Source organism: Rhinopithecus bieti, unplaced genomic scaffold (genome assembly GCF_001698545.2).
Source record: "Rhinopithecus bieti isolate Rb0 unplaced genomic scaffold, ASM169854v2 scaffold_62034, whole genome shotgun sequence".
Lineage (NCBI taxonomy): Eukaryota > Metazoa > Chordata > Mammalia > Primates > Cercopithecidae > Rhinopithecus > Rhinopithecus bieti.
In genome coordinates this window covers 1,226,652-1,242,892 of record NW_016823752.1, presented here as the reverse complement: position 1 = coordinate 1,242,892, position 16,241 = coordinate 1,226,652, and the positions used below count along the sequence as shown (strand labels likewise).

Sequence of the window (16,241 nt, the reverse complement as noted above, 5' to 3'; positions counted from 1 at the left end):
ATAAAACATGAAGGTTAGCTTTATTACTAAACAGGTTAGCTTTATTACTGAAGAGAACAGAAATGCCATCTAAGCAAAAATAGAAACTGTCAGAACTCCTGCGGTGACTGCGCCACACGCTTCATTCCCACTCCATTCCCCAGCCACATTCCCACTCCATTCCCGAGCCAGGAGTCCACATTCCAGCCAGCTGAGGTTCTGTAGTTGATAATCAATTGCACGGCACTCACCAGTTTTCTGTTTTATTTATTATGAGTAAAGTTTTAAGTGTGACGATGTAAGTGAAAATTCGAGACTGGGAATTGGATGTGCATGAACTCATTGCCTATCGATGGCCCAGCAGGTACTGCTGTCCCCAAGGAAGGTGTGGGAGGAGACAGTAGGTGTCACTCATGTTCATGGCTGTCCCATGAGGCCTATCACGTCCTACCCTATGAGATCTATCACATCCTATCCTGTGAGACTTGCAACATCCTATGCTACAAACATATCAGATCCTATCCTTCAAAAAATGTCCCGTCTTGCCCTCCAAGACTCTAGGAGCAGGTTAAGTGCAGGTAAGGGCAAAGGCAGGTGAGGAAGGAAGCAGTGGCCCGAGGGGTGCATGGGAGAGTGTGAGTCCCAGCAGTGTGTGTGGGAAACCTACTAGATGGTGGAGAAATGGGGGCGGGTGTGGGCAGGTGGCCCAAGTTCCAGCATGGGAAGGTATGGTGTGTGGACACTGGCCTCCCCAGGTGAGACGGTGGCCTGCGGCGGCGTCCTGCACACACCTATACCTATAGTGTTTTGCAGTGAATAAAAGTCTCCGGCAGTGAGTTCGGTCCTGTTGGGAAGTTGGTCGGGGGTTTTAGGAACATATGTGGCAATAATTGCATCCTAAGCAGCTCCTCCATTCAGGGCCTCTGACAGTCTGGAGTCTGAGGAGCCACAGACGACCTTCTGGTTCATCCATTGCGCTCAGAGGTGGGCACCTTTAAACGTTTCTAAATTAAAACAAAGTCTGACTTACTGTAGAATAGAATGAAAACTTTGCACAAAAATGTAAGAATATATACAAAAACGAAAAGAAATAATGTGTTGTAGTGGGTGATTAGAGGTCCTGGGCCAGTGAGTCTCTCTCTCCCCATCCTCTTCTTTCTCACTCCCTGCTTCCCTCTCTCTCCAGCTCCATCTCTCTCCGTCTGTCTCTCTCCAGCTCTCTCTCCAGCTCCATCTCTCTCCAGCTCTATCTCTCTCCAGCTCTGTCTCTCTCCAGCTCCGTCTCTCTCCAGCTCCGTCTCTCTCCTGCTCCATCTCTTTCCAGCTCCATCTCTCTGCAGCTCCATCTCTCTCCATCTGTCTCTCTCCAGCTCCGTCTCTCTCCAGCTCCGTCTCTCTCCAGCTCCGTCTCTCTCCAGCTCTGTCTCTCTCCAGCTCCGTCTCTCTCCAGCTCCGTCTCTCTCCTGCTCCATCTCTTTCCAGCTCCATCTCTCTGCAGCTCCATCTCTCTCCATCTGTCTCTCTCCATCTGTCTCTCTCCAGCTCCGTCTCTCTCCAGCTCCGTCTCTCTCCAGCTCCGTCTCTCTCCAGCTCCATCTCTCTCCATCTGTCTCTCTCCAGCTCCGTCTCTCTCCAGCTCCGTCTCTCTCCAGCTCCGTCTCTCTCCAGCTCCATCTCTCTCCTGCTCCATCTCTCTCCAGCTGCATCTCTCCCTATTTTCTCTTCTGGCCTTTGTAGTTAAACTTGAGAATAAAAAGCACTTACAAATTTATTTTATGACCATATCTGCCTCTAGTTTGTTCATTTGTTTATTTTGAGACAGAGTCTTGCTCTGTTGCCCAGGCTGGAGTGGAGTGGTGCGATCTCGGCTCACTGCAACCTCTGCCTCCCGGGTTCAAGCGATTCTCATGCCTCAGCCTCCCGAGTATCTGGGACTGCAGATCACACCACCATGCCTGGCTAGTTTTTGTATTTTTAGTCGAGATGGGGTTTTGCCACGTTGGCCAGGCTGGTCTTGAACTCCTGACCTCAGATGATCCACCTGCCTCAGCCTCCCAAGGTGCTGTGATTACAGGTGTGAGTCACTGCGCCCAGCCTCTGCCTGTAGTTTAATTAGTGCCTATGTTTTATTAGGTGGCAGGTGTTGAATTACAGTTTTGATTAAAACCCTTCTATTTTAGAGTTGGAGCAATAGACACAGGTTTACAAGTTATTTATATGAAAATTTCTGTACATGCTTTTCTTCTAAACATACATTTCATTGTTAAATTGGGCATTAGAAGCATAATGGTACATTTCTTAAAGAGTTAACTATACAGGCAAACACTATTAATATTTAACAAGGCATCTGTTTTTCTTCTTGTCCATGCTCTTCCCCACAAAAGCAGAGAGGGGAAGCTGAGTATGGCTTGAGGGCACAGGGCGTGGGGTACAGCATCTCCGCTTTACTTAAAAATGAGCGGTGGGTGGAGGATTCAGGCGCAGTGAGCGTGCAGGGCACATACAGGATCCTACTGTGCAGATGCAGGATCCGCAGTGGGGACAGGATTAATCAAACTGTAGAGCTTGTTTGATGCAGAGATTCTTCTAGGCAGGAATGCGAAAGCTTCAGGTGTTAAGTTTCACTGTTCTTACTAACACTGGATATTAACAATTTAAAACACCTTTGACATAGTTTCACTTGTATTTCATGTCTTGATGGTTAAGAGTTGAGCTGTTGAGCCTAGTTTTATTGTTGATTGGCTTTTTGCTGAAAAGCTAACAGGTTGAATGGTTTGTTAAATCTAGAATCTTCGAGGTAGGCCCACATTATCACATTAAACTCACAAGTGTGGATCACAAGTGAAGGAGTATTGCACAGAATTTTTTTCCTTTCCTTATAAAATGCATTAATCTACACAAAGAGAGACTACTTTAGGGGGAAAAATCATATATTTAAAATATAGTAACTCTATATTTATATATTTTGGTTTCTGTTTTGTCTAAGAGTTCAAGAAATTCCTTGCTGGTATCGCCCAAGTCGGTGGACAGCTAAATCTCATTTTTCTGACTCACTTCTGCGATTCTTATCTTCAGAGCTCCTTAGATTATTTAGCAGTGGTTCTCTTTTCCTTTTCTTTCCAGTTTTAAATTAGCAGTTCTGTTTCACTGATCGGTCATTTGTCAAGCAAATACTCATTGAGTTTCTATTAATACCATTAAACCAGGCCTTTGTGTTACTTAGTTATTGAGAAAATGATTTCATCTGGGTTAATGAGCTAAAAGGGCATGGGAGACAGTGAGCCACCAGGAGACGGGAGATGGTGAGCCACCAGGAGACCGGAGACGGTGAGCCACCAGGAGAGTGGGTGCTCCTGAGCTTCACTAGCTGTGCTGCTTCCAGCTGATAATGAGTTTTTGTTTGAGAAACTAAGCCCTCTGGACGGGGCCTCACAGCAGAATAGACATGCAAGCTCAGCTGTTCCCCCTGCTTGGCTTTTAATTGGTGCTGGGATGGGGCACGTGCAGGGGGCGGGTGAGGGACAGGGAAAGATTCTTAAAATACTTGAGAAAAGGACCTTTCCTGCAACTTGGTTAAGAAACCATTGCAATCACCATAATAATGGACTGAACGAGGTTGGTCTTCATGGAATTTTAGTAACCCAGAGTTTAAGACAGGAGTGAAATTTCTTGTCTTTATTTCTAATTTGCAAACTAGAAAAGTGAGTCTGGGCAGAAATTGGGTTTCCAGTGCCTATCGGTGACCTCAGCCATCAACCGCCGTGGAACCACAGGCTGCCTGGAGAGTCAAACCCTGACTGTATTGGACTCAAAAAATAAATATCAGTGACAAATGCAGACTTAGAGAATGTGACCCAATGCTTTCACACTCCTCTGTACTTTTCTTTTCATAAATTAGTGGTTTTCAAAGTGGATAGCAATATGAATATTTCTCTTTTTCAGTGATATGGTTTTTCTCGTCACCAGAAAGCTATCCTATACCCTGTACTTGGCTCACGTGCCCTCATGGCCGCACGTGGGGGGCATCATTGTGGCACCTGGTGGGGTGGTGGCAGGTGCCTCCTCCTGAGGCAGCAACCCCAAAAGGTAAGCGTGGTTCTGCCCATGCCCCCATTTCCAGCAGGCGATGTCAGTGGTAGGACCATGGATACCAACTGGCGAGGTGAAGCGCCAGGAGACAGAGAAGACGGCTGCGCGCTGGGGCTTCTAGTCTCCCTTCCAGGAAGGATTTGAAGTAGCTGACACAATTAAACACAACATAAAAGAGGACTTAAAAAAAAAAAAAGCCGAGAAAAATTTTAGCAGACGTCTGGGATGGATTTAGCTGTGCGTTTTCTGGCAGTGAAGGTAAAAAAGGAAATCTCCATCTGGGTCTAATAAAAGGCACTCCATAGATACACTGGGGAAAAGAAACTTTTTCATTCAAGGGAGAATTAATTATAGAAGGACACTGGGAAATCTAAATACCGTAAACGGGTTTTGCTGACATTTCAAGAATGTTCAGATTGAGGGTTTTTTTTTTTTTCTGTTAAATAAAAAGTTGATTTCTTTGAGTGCCCCGAAAGCCTGGCATTGCATGGCAGCCCAGCAAGACAGCCTTCGGCGCGACTGATGGAGGCCGTTTCCGATTGCCTGAGCTCACACAAGCGCAGGAATTACAGAACCCACAGCAGTGATTTCTGCGGGTTTGTCAACAGAACTTCTTCTCAAAGCATTTTATTTGTATACATTTATAAATTCTAAGACTTAATATTACTTCCTATGAATTCGGTGAAAAAGTTAAGACTTTAGTGAACACAAAATCTGAAGCGAGAGGTTATGATGCTTGCTGGAGTCGATCTGTTCATTTCCAGGCTCCGTTTTAGTTGCATTGTGTAGAATAAACCTTCACTCGCGCAGATAAGAAGTCCTAAGTGGCCACAGGGCTTAGAACCCTGCACCGTGCAACCTCAAATAGCTCCAGAACCTTGACAGAGTCATTACGGAGTTGAACTCACCAACCATTGCGTGATTCGTCTAACATTGCTTACATTTCTCAACGTGAAGTTAAGCAGCGCACCAAACTTTTCGGCAGTCGCAAAGTGGGGCTCAGCACTAAGGAGCCCCTGAGTTTGCCGAGGTGCAGCCATGAGCCCAATGGTCCGCATGCTCCTCCATGCCTCTGTGTGCGCATGCTCTGGTGCCAGGCCACCGCTGCACCTCTATCTGCGCATGCCCAGAGCCTGTGCAGGGCCTCCGTGTGCGCATGCCCAGAGCAGGTGCAGGGCCGCCTCCCGCGCCTTTGTGTGCGCGTGCCCAGAGCAGGCGCAGAGCCCCTTGGACCTTGCTTAGGGGGCGCACTGGTGTGGACCATGGTGCCAGGATGCGAGTTGTGAGGGGTAGCATGGACAGAGGGTGAGAACTCGAGCCCTGATCCAATCACACTGTTTGAACTTGACCCCATCACTTAGCACGTGTTTTATCTTTGGTACGTTATCTGTTTTTTCTTAGCTTCAGTTTGCTTGTCTCTAAAACGAGGATTATATGGCACCTTCATGGGAGTTGCATAATAATAAGAAACCCCTGTAGAGCTGCTAAATAGTGCCTGACACATAGGAACACACACACACACACACACACACACACACACACACACACAGAGCTCAGCTAACTTTATAGGAAAAGGTGTTATTACTGTGTTTTCTGGGGTAGCCTGGAGCTTTCCTTCTGCGGTAGCATCTCAGCAACAAAGCGTTATCTTACATGTGCTTCACGTTCTAGAATATGAGGGATCTGAGCCACTGATGCTGTTCAGCCAGGAGCACCAGGCAGGTGAAAGAGAAGAGAGCTGCTGATGCAGGTGAAAGAGAAGAGAACTGCTGATGAGAAGTCGCGATCTTTCTTCTCCCAGTTAAATTAAAATGTGTGTTGTTTCCAGCGTGCCAGAATTATAATACAGTTGTGCAGGTTTTCTATATTGAGTACGTTTTGGAAATCTGTCCCCTAGTGGCATGCATCTAATGCACTGTCCATTTTAGGCAGCGATGACAGTAAACAAATATATTACTAAACTTACATTAAGAGTAAAAATTAAACTAGATTAAAATTAAACACTTTTGTGCTTCAAAGGACACCATTATGAAATTGAAAAGAAAATTAATGGGACGGGAGAGAGGATTGGCAGAGCGCAGGTCTGGTCAGGTATTTGTACCCAGGGCAGCGTTGGAAGGCTGTGGAGCTGTTGGAACCCATATGTGCCTCTGGTGGGAGCGTTCAAGACCATTTCAGAAAACTGTTTTGGCAGTTTGCAGTAAATACATGCTCCCGGAAACAACCCAAATGTCTGTCAGCAGTAGAAAAAGCAAAAATAAATCGTGAAATGTTCACATTAAATAAAATGAACAAACAACATAGGTGACTTTTGACAGCCTAAACAAGGAAAAGAAGCCAGACAGAAAGAGTATAAGTTCACTGATGCGAAGTTCAAAGCTGGGCACTCCTGGGGGATGGAGGCAGAGGTCAGAGTGAGACCTTGGCAGGTGGGAGGGCCTGCAGTCACAGAAGGGGCCTCTCAGATGCTGACGATGTTGTGTTTCTTGGTCCTGATGACACTGGTTACCCAGGTGAAGGCTGAGCCACACACCTAGGGCAGGTTAGGCACTTTGTGAGCAAGTTATCCTTCGGTGAAATGTTCGTTAAAACAGATCATGAGTCAGGTAGTGCTAAATATTACAGAGAAATATTTGTAATGTGTTCATTACAGGAGGGATGGGCTTCCGGGGGGGTTGGCAAGGGCCAGCCATGCTGAGCTGTCGTGGGCATAAAGACCTGAAGGAGAGGAGGAAAGGGGCTGGGCTGAGGAACGGCACGGGCAGAGGCCTCAAAACAGGACTCAGCTTGGCTGTGTCTGAGGAGCCGTGAGACAGGGAGGTCACCGAGGGCTCGTCTAATTTCTCCTTTCATCTGAGTGGATGGAAACCTTGGAGGGTTTTGGGAAGAGCACGAAATGAGCGGGCTGTAAGGTTACATGGTCACTCTGGTTTGTATTGAGAATAACTGCAGCTGGCTCAGCAGGGGGCTCGGGTGGAAGCCGCTCTGGGTCTTGGATTAACGAACACAGATTTGCTGCCCATGCTACAGCCGTCAGCCTGGTTGTGTCCCTCCATAACTGGCCTCGCTGCTTTTTCATGGTGCAGGGAAATACTGCTTCCGGAAGCCCATTCAGTCTCCTTTGTAGCCTGGAACTGACCCTGGAAGAGTTCACAGGTCCTCTCCTTCAGCCCTTTTACTTTTTTCTGAACCCAAGCTGTGGTCCGAAACCCTCAGTCCTCCCATATCTGTTCAGCGCCAGCTTCCCAAAGCTCTGTGCCTTGGGATAAAATAACTCCAACTTGTGCCGGGCGCAGTGGCTCACGCCTGTGATCCCAGCACTTTGGGAGGCTAAGGCAGGCGGATCATTTGAGGTCAGAGTTTGAGACTAGCCTGGCCAACACGGTGAAACCCTGTCTCTACTAAAAATACAAAAATTAGCTGGGTGGGTTGGCGGGTGCCTGTAATCCCAGCTACTTGGGAGACTGAGGCAGGAGAATCACTTGCACCCAGGAAGTGGAGGTTGCAGTGAGTTGAGATCGCGCCACGGCACTCAAGGATGGATGACGAGTGAAATACCTTCTCAGACAAACAAACAAAAAAAGAAATAGCTTCAACTTAAAGTGTTAGTGACTCAGAAAAGTATGTGACCTTCTGCTCGTGGAGCATTGAACGAACCTTAGGTTATTGCCATAATTTGCTGCAAATAGGAAAAGAAATGTGAGCTGGGAACATTTTGCTTGTTTCTTCTCACCAAGGCAGTGTTTGCAGTTAAGCCGACTGGCTTCGTGCAGTGCAGAGCTCCTTTAAACATCGTGGGACAGGTGGGTCTGCCAAGCGGGAGCTTTCTGTGCTGGCCCAAGGCCATGTGGCCCAATTCTAGCCTCTCTGACCCTGTTCTGCTGCCGGCATGCCCCCCACCCACCCGCCTCCACCTCCCCTTCCCCCTCCCCCAGGTCCCAGCCATCAGCCACGTTGTTTCGATGACTGCTCCCATTGAGGCCGTTGACTCACTGTGCGATGATGACTCCCACTGAGGCCATTTGGCTCACCTTGGGATGACGGCTCCCATCAAGGCCGTTGGCTCACCGTGGAATGACGGCTCCCATCGAGGCCGTTTGGCTCACTGTGGGATGACGGCTCCCATTGAGGCCATTGGCTCACTGTGCGATGATGACTCCCATCGAGGCCATTTGGCTCACCTTGGGATGACGGCTCCCATCAAGGCCGTTGGCTCACCTTGGGATGACGGCTCCCATCGAGGCCGTTTGGCTCACCGTGGGATGACGGTTCCCATCGAGGCCGTTTGGCCCACCGTGGGATGACGGCTCCCATCGAGGCTGTTTCTCCTGCCCTGCCCCTACAGAGCCTCCCTTCTTGTGTCCCACTGTGAGTCTAGGGGACCCATGCAGTTGTGGGGCCAGCTTGTATGTCTTCTTCCCCTAGTGAAACAGCAGATTCCTTTGGGTGGGAAGCGGCATCTCACCTGTCTCTCCTACTCCATGGAGCCTAGCAGAGGACTAAGTATACTGCAGATACTTAGGAGTTACTTTATTGAGTTGACTGCAGAAAAACACAGGGGCGAATCATGGTAACCTTGGATTAGGTGATCTTTTCTTAGATATGGTATAAAAAGCATAAGCAACCAAAGGAAAAGATAAATAAATTGGACTAGATTAAAATTAAAAACTTGTTCCTCGAAGGACACCATTACGAAAATGGAAAGAAAATTCACAGGATGGGAGAGATGATTGGCAGAGCATAGCTCTGGTCAAGCATTTGCATCCAGAAGACACAAAGAACTCTGTCAATTCATAACAAAATGATGCTCTAATCTAACCATGGGCAAAGGATTTTAATTGGTATTTTACCAAGGAAGAATACAAAGGGCCAGCCAATGAATGAAAAGATGGTCAACATGGCCAGGCGCGGTGGCTCAAGCCTGTAATCCCAGCACTTTGGGAGGCCGAGATGGGCGGATCATGAGGTCAGGAGATCGAGACCATCCTGGCGAACACGGTGAAACCCCGTCTCTACTAAAAAATACAAAAAACTAGCCGGGCGAGGTGGCGGCGCCTGTAGTCCCACCTACTCGGGAGGCTGAGGCAGGAGAATGGCGTGAACCCGGGAGGTGGAGCTTGCAGTGAGCTGAGATCCGGCCACTGCACTCCAGCCTGGGCGACAGAGCAGGACTCTGTCTCAAAAAAAAAAAAAAAAAAAAAAAAAAGATGGTCAACATTATTTGCATTTACTTACATTAGAGAAATGTACATAAAAACTTTGTGCTTCATACCCACTAAGAGGGGTGTAATAAAAAAGACAGACAATGAAGAGGTGTTAAGGAGGATGTGGAGGAGCTGGAAGTCTTGTGCGTTGCTGGTGGGAATGTAAAATGGTGAAGCTGCTCCGGAAATACTTTGGCAATTCCTTGATGCACGGGAATATGAAGAGTTACTGATACGCCCTGCAATTCCACGCCTAAGTATATCCTCAAAAGCTTTGAAGACATGTGTCCACACAGAAACTGTCACACAAATGTTCTTGTGTTGTTGGCAGCATTATTCATCGTAGCCAAAGAGTGGAAGCCTCTCATGCGCATCAGTAGATGAATGGATAAATGACATGTGATTTATCCTTACCATGGAGTATTATCCAGCCACAAAAAGGAACCAACTACTGATTTATGTACACCATGAATGAACTTTGAAAGCACGATGCTAAGTGAAGGAGGCTAGAAATAAAAGGCCACACATTGTATGATTCTGTTTATGTGACATGTCCAGAACTGGCAAATTTGTAGGGACAGAAAGTAGATTAATAGTTGGCAGGAGCTGGGGGAGGGGGTGTGGGAGCGACTGTGTGTGGCTCTTGTGCCTTCTTGGGGTAATGAAAATGCTCTAGAATTAGATGGTGGTGATGATTAGATGGTGGCAACTCTGTAAATGAACTAAAAAACCACTGAATTGTACATTGTAAAGGGTGAATTTTATAGCATGTGAATTCTCTCTCTCTGTGTGTGTGTGTGTGTGTGTGTGTGTGTGTGTGTGTGTATTATTATTATTTTTTGAGACAGAGTCTTGCTCTGTTGCCCAGGCTGGGGTGGAATGGTGCCATCTCGGCTCATTGCAACCTCCACCTGCCAGGTTCAAGTGATTCTCCTGCCTCAGCCTCCTGAGTAGCTGGGATTACAGGCATGTGCCACCACAGCTGGCTAATTTTGTATTTTTAGTAGAAATGGGGTTTTACCATGTTACCAGGCTGGTCTTGAACTCCTGACCTCAGGTGACCCACCCACTTCAGCCTCCCAAAGTGCTGGGATTCCAGGCGTGAGCCACTGTCCCAGCCTGAATCTTTCTTAAGTTATGTCTGGCCTTCGGCAGAAATAGCCACAAAGCCAAGGTAGGAGCATTTTACTCTTCAAGTGATGATGGCATCTGATAACCTTTTAGAAGTAGCTTTTAAAATGCAACATAGCCCAGGGCTCCAGAAAAAGACTTGCACGGAGAAGAGAGGGCTTTGTAGATCTCAGCAGACAAGGTGTGCTGCCCAGGGAGCTCGGTTTTCACTGTAACTGGGTTGCACTGTCGCCACTGGTCTCCTCCTCCCCACAGATCCCAAGGGAGGAGTTCCTGTTGTGTAACATCCAGAGAAGCTTCTGGAAGCCTGGGGAGCTCTGGCTGTGCAGGAAAGATCCAGCCATTTTGTTGCGGAAGGTGCTCGCCATCACGCTCCCGTGTCGTTGACCCACCCACTTCCGCTGCTCACGTCATGCTGTGCTCAGCGTTATTCAGGGCAGAATTTCACTCATCAAAAATGGATTTGGGAGCATTTTAAAATAGTGCATTTTCAGAATTTTTGTGGTTGAGAACCAAAGAAGGAAGGCATGGCACGGGTTTGAATCACTTACATGGGCTTTGTTTGCCTGTTTAGGTCAGTGTTTCTAGTACTTTGTATTTCTCATATAAAGCCAGAGAAAGCCACAAAGAGATTGAAGGTGTGGGTGGAAGTGCTCCGTTGGCTGTGTCTGTGTTCCTACAGAGCTTTATGTGTTTTGGGAGGGTGGGGATTGGGGAGGTGAGGGACAGGGAGCGCTAGTCGGGAGGGTTGGGCAGCCACACTAGGGGTGGAGAAGGTGGCCTGGTCCCTGCGGGGCTGTGGGGCAGGTGAACTCTCTGGGGGCCTCTGTCATGGTGAAGGGCAGAGAACACTGGTCCAGCACCATTTCCCTGGCCTAGTCTGCTCCAGGCTGCCCATCACACCAGTGGCGGAGAGTGGAGGCACCAGCCAACTGGGGCAGGCTGTAGCCTCACTGTGGGCTAGAGACTCTGTCCCTGTGCTGATCTGGGACGGGTGGGCTGCAGGGAGACCTGGGGCCCCATGCTCCTTAGTCCTTTGTTCCAGCCAAGCCACCTCTCTCTCTGCCCATGTTCAGTGGATGCCGGCTGTTTTTGTTTGTGGCTCTCTCTGGACTGTTTTCCGTCTGCCTCTGTGCATTAGAGACTTTAATGTTTTACCAGGTATTTTGAGCCTCACAGTGACTATTCTGGGCCCAGGGGAGAAAAGGTGAAGTCCCGTTCCCCATAGAGTGCTCCCCTCCCTGTGGAGGTGTACTTGCCTTCCCCAGAGTGCTCCCCTTCCCCCATAGACTGCTCGCCTGCCCCACAGAAGAGTGCTCCCCCCACAGAGAAGTGCTCCCCCTCCCCATAGAAGAGTGCTCCCCCCACAGAGGAGTGCTCACCCCACAGAGGAGTGCTCCCCCTCCCCACAGTATGCTTGTCTCACGTGTCCTGAGTGTGGGTGGCATGGGGTGGTGAACGCATTGTCCGCAGGGAGCAGCCACCCTGAAGGCAAATGGGAGCACTAATTCCTGATCTAGATGGTGTCAGGTTGAAAGGAAGTTTTTAAATAAGTGCAGGCTCATTTAGAGATGGCTGCTGCCTGGCCTGATGTTGCATGGGAAACAGCGTCAGAACCCTTGGGGGTCGGTGGGGGGGACGCCTCCTGTGGAAGGGGGTGCTGTGCTGTCACCTCCCATGTCGACTTGCACCTGAGACACTAGCATCTGTGCTGCTTAGCACGTGAGCCCCACAGAGGAGCCCCCGCAGGCACTAGTCTCTGCGGGAGACTGGGGTGTGAGCACGCGGTTTCACAGGTCGTGTGTAGGGAGACTTAGGTTAGGTGCTGTCTGATTTCGTAGTCTGGATATTCGAGTAAACTTGACATTAGCATTAATTTCAGGCACTGGACGACCAAAAGTGAGAAAAGGGAAAACCTGAGAATTTGCTCACCTGTGTAAAAATGATGCCACTTAGGATAATTCTGCAAAGCTACCACTTATGCCAGCTACCCGTGGAGTGTAACATCGGCTTCCTGAGGCACTCTCAGCCTGCTCCATTTTATTTCACTTAGGTGGTATCCCCCGCATGTGATGGCCAGCCTTCGCGCCGTGCCTTTGCCCCCTGCGTCCCCGCAGTGCAGCTGAATCTCAGGGGACTCAGACACATGTGCTCAAACTGAAGGTCAGAAAGAACGTTTGCCATTCTGACCCCTGACAATGGCGAGACTTTCTGCAGACAGATACCTGTTTTTCCTTACTGTGTACATGGACAGGGGAGAGGAGGTCACTCAAGAATTTCCTAGAGGTTTGATAAACAGAACTCACCCCGTGAGTCCAGTTAGGTTTTTAGCGTCAGTAGCACAGTGTAGGACAGCAGCACATGTGCCGGCAGACCTCACCTGTGCAGAGGGTTCTATGGAGAGGCGAAGTCAGTAGCCTGCTGTGGCTTCTCTGGGGACGATTCAGACTGGCAGACAGTTGTTCCAGTGCCCTCATCCTTGGTCTGCTTACTCCCTGTGATGAGCGCATGTGTTTTGTGAGATGTCTGCCACATGGGTGGGAACCGTGTATTTTCACCGTCGTGAAAAAAATGCGGCTCTATTCAGTAGCATTGCTGGAAAATAGAATGGGCTGAGGGAGGTTTTTAAGGGTGTGGTTATTAGGCAGATGTTGCAGGTTCCTGCTACAGCATAATGACCTGTGCAAATGTTGTAGATTCCTGCTAGCATTGACGGCATAGGGAGGTGTTGCAGGTGCTTTCTAGAGTTGATGGCTTAGGCAGATGTAGGTTCCTTTGAGCTTAGGACTGTAACACAGTGGGCCTAAGTTTACCTATACAGCTTCAGGAAAAGAGGATTGGTTGTTTATTTCCCGTGGTCTCAGCGTGTCCCTCCCTGGAATGTAGTATAGACCCATCCACCATCCAGAGCTTCATTTTGAATTTGGGGAGTTTGCCAAGAACTCTAACCAGGTCTGAAGGAAAAAGGGGAGTTGTGCATTTGTAAAGTATTTGGTTTTGATTGAACCAACAGTGCAAGTTACAGGTTAAGCCAGTTTTCAGGTGAGAATATTTCCTGCTGGTGTGGACGTGGTCATTTTAGTCATAATACTGTGACGGCAGAGCTGTGTCTCCAGCTGCGGTGATGGGCCACTTGCCTCTTTCAAGTAAGGAAGGCTTCCTCTTCGCTCATTTGTCAGTGGTCAAGAAAGTTAAACAAGAAGGCAGGAGAGTGTCGCTGTCCTCCCAGCACCCGGCTTGGGATGGCTTGGGACGGTCTGGGAGGGTGTGCTTGAGTGCAGTGTTCTGTGTGTTGATGTGTGTTGATGGATTTCTCTGTCCTCCCAGCACCCAGCTTGGGACGGTCTGGGAGGGTGTGCTTGAGTGCAGTGTTCTGTGTGTGTTGATGGATTTCTCTGGGTGGAGATTTCAGGGATGCTTATTTCTGTCCAGTCCATCTCAGACATGGAGAGCCTCCTAATCTCCACATTTGATGGCATTTGATGACTCTTCCCCGGCAGCTTCTCATGTGAAAGCTGATAGCTGCTGGTGCCTCCCTCCCCAGCCCTCTGCTCACCACCTGCCCTCGCAGGTGAGCCACTGCACCTCTCAGGCTCCTTGGCCTGCAGTCAGCTCTAGCTCTCGGTGCTGTGGAGGTGTTTTGCTTTTGCCAGGAAAGTGCATCCTCCACACCTTCCCTCCTGGTCAACTCTTAGTCACCCTGCTGGTGTGTAAAGCGCAGAGTGCTCTGAACAGTGTTCCAAGTGTGTCCCAAGTGAAACCACTGTGGTTAGCCAGCTCCAGTTCAAATCCCTTCCCTACTTCACGTAAGATACGTGAGCTCTCCAGCCTCGATTTCTTCAGCCGGCAAATGAAAATAACAGGGCTATATCCATTTCCAACGATGCTGAGTTTTAAATGTGATCATACATCTGGGAGTCTTAAAATAGTACCTGGCACATAGTAATTGATGAGTGAATGTGAGGATTTTACTGATGGGGTAATTGGGCACTGGATAGCTAAGACTTACTAGTTCTGAGATAAGTTAGTGGCATAGTAATAATAACTGTTACTATATTATTGGAGACGGAGTCTCACTCTGTTGCCGAGGCTGGAGTGCAGTCGTGCCATCTCGGCTCACTGCACCCTCCACCTCCCGGGTTCAAGTCATTCTCCTGCCACAGCCTCTCAAGTAGCTGGGATTACAGGCGCCTGCTACCACGCCTGGCTAATTTTTGTGTTTTTAGAAGAGACGGGGTTTCACCGTGTTGGCCAGGTTGATCTTGAACTCCTGACCTCAGATGATCCTCCCACCTTGGTCTCCCAAAGTGCCGGGATTACAGGCATGAGTCACCACGCCCAGCCCGTAATTAGAATTAGAATGTAGCTATTTAAAATTTTATCCCAGTGTTTTAAAGTACATTTAGAGTATTATTACCACCCAAATAATCATTCATTCTTTTATTCAATTGATAATAATGTGAATATTTAATGAGTGCTAAGCACTTACTGTGTACCCTAGTATGAAGAGAATAAAAGGATGCACAATAAATATACATCCCCTAATCAGAGACAGTTTTAAATTTTAGTTTATAATTTGTAGGTGTTCCTACTCACACCTTTATATCAGAATCGTATGAGAATGAGTGAGGAAACAATAGGATCATCAAACCAAAAAAACAATAGGATCATCGAGAAGCATAAAACAAAAAGGTTAGGAGCTCTGAGAGGCAGGACCCAGGCTTGGTATTGTTCTGTTTTAAGTAATTTTCTAAAGTTTTGAATTGTAAAAAAAAGCATGGCATGGACCTGACCATTGCAGCCGTGTTAAGTGTAGAGTTCAGCAGTATTGAGCACTTCCGCATTGTCAGGCAGCAGAACTCTAGAAATTCTTCGTCTTGCAATGCTCAGCCTCTGTGCCCTTAAACTGGCATCCCCACCTCCCTCCCCCAGGCCCTGGTGACCACCGTTCTGCTTTCTCTGTGATTTTGACCATTTTAGATACGTCATTTCAGTGGACTCATCCGTGTCTCCTCTTCTTGTGGTGGAGTCACGTTCTGTTGTGTGTATACACCACGGTTTTTGTCCATTCACCTGCAGATGGACTCTTGGGCGTCCCTCGTAGGCTGTTGTGAATACTGCAGCAGTGATCGTGTGCTGACGTCTCTTCCACATACTGAGTTCATTTCTTCTGGATGCGCACCCAGAGGCGGGACTGCAGGATCCCGTGCTGGGTCATACCTGTGTTTAATTCTCTGAGGAACCTCTCTGCTGTCTCCATAGCAGCCACGTCATTTCACACTCGCACCAGTAGTGCCCAGGGTTCCAGTTCCCCACGTCCTCACCGGATAGCTGGGGTTTCAGTTCTCCACGTCCTCACCGGCACTTGGCGCTGTCTAGTTTTTTGGTAGCAGCCATCCTGCTCTGTGTAAGTGGTATCTCATTGTGGGGTTTTGTTGTTGTTGTCTTTTAGAGACCGTGTCTCCTCTGTTACCCAGGCTGGAGTGCAATGGCACGATCACAGCTCACTGCAGCTTCGACCTCCTGGGCTCGAGCGATCCACCCACCTCAGTCTCCCCAGTAGCTGGGATCACAGGCATGCACCACCATGCCTGGCTAATTTAAAAAAAAAAAAGACAACTTTTTTTGGAGAGGCAGGGTCTCATTAGGTTGCTCAGGCTGGTCTTGAACTCAAGTGATCCTCCTACATTGGCCTCCCAGAGTGCTGGGATTACAGCTGTGAGCTACTGCGCTGGCCTCATTGTGGTTTTAATCTGCATTTCTCATGACTAGTGATATGGACCACTTTTCATCTCCTTATTAAACATTTATACACCTTCTCGCTACAAATGTCTATTC

At 48.3% G+C, this 16,241-nt stretch overlaps 1 pseudogene; it reads left to right on the top strand.

Annotated features, from left to right (window-relative positions):
* The first annotated feature begins 5,010 nt into the window (after window positions 1–5,010).
* On the top strand, window positions 5,011–7,358 carry LOC108521825 (uncharacterized; annotated as a pseudogene).
* Window positions 7,359–16,241: the final 8,883 nt, after the last annotated feature.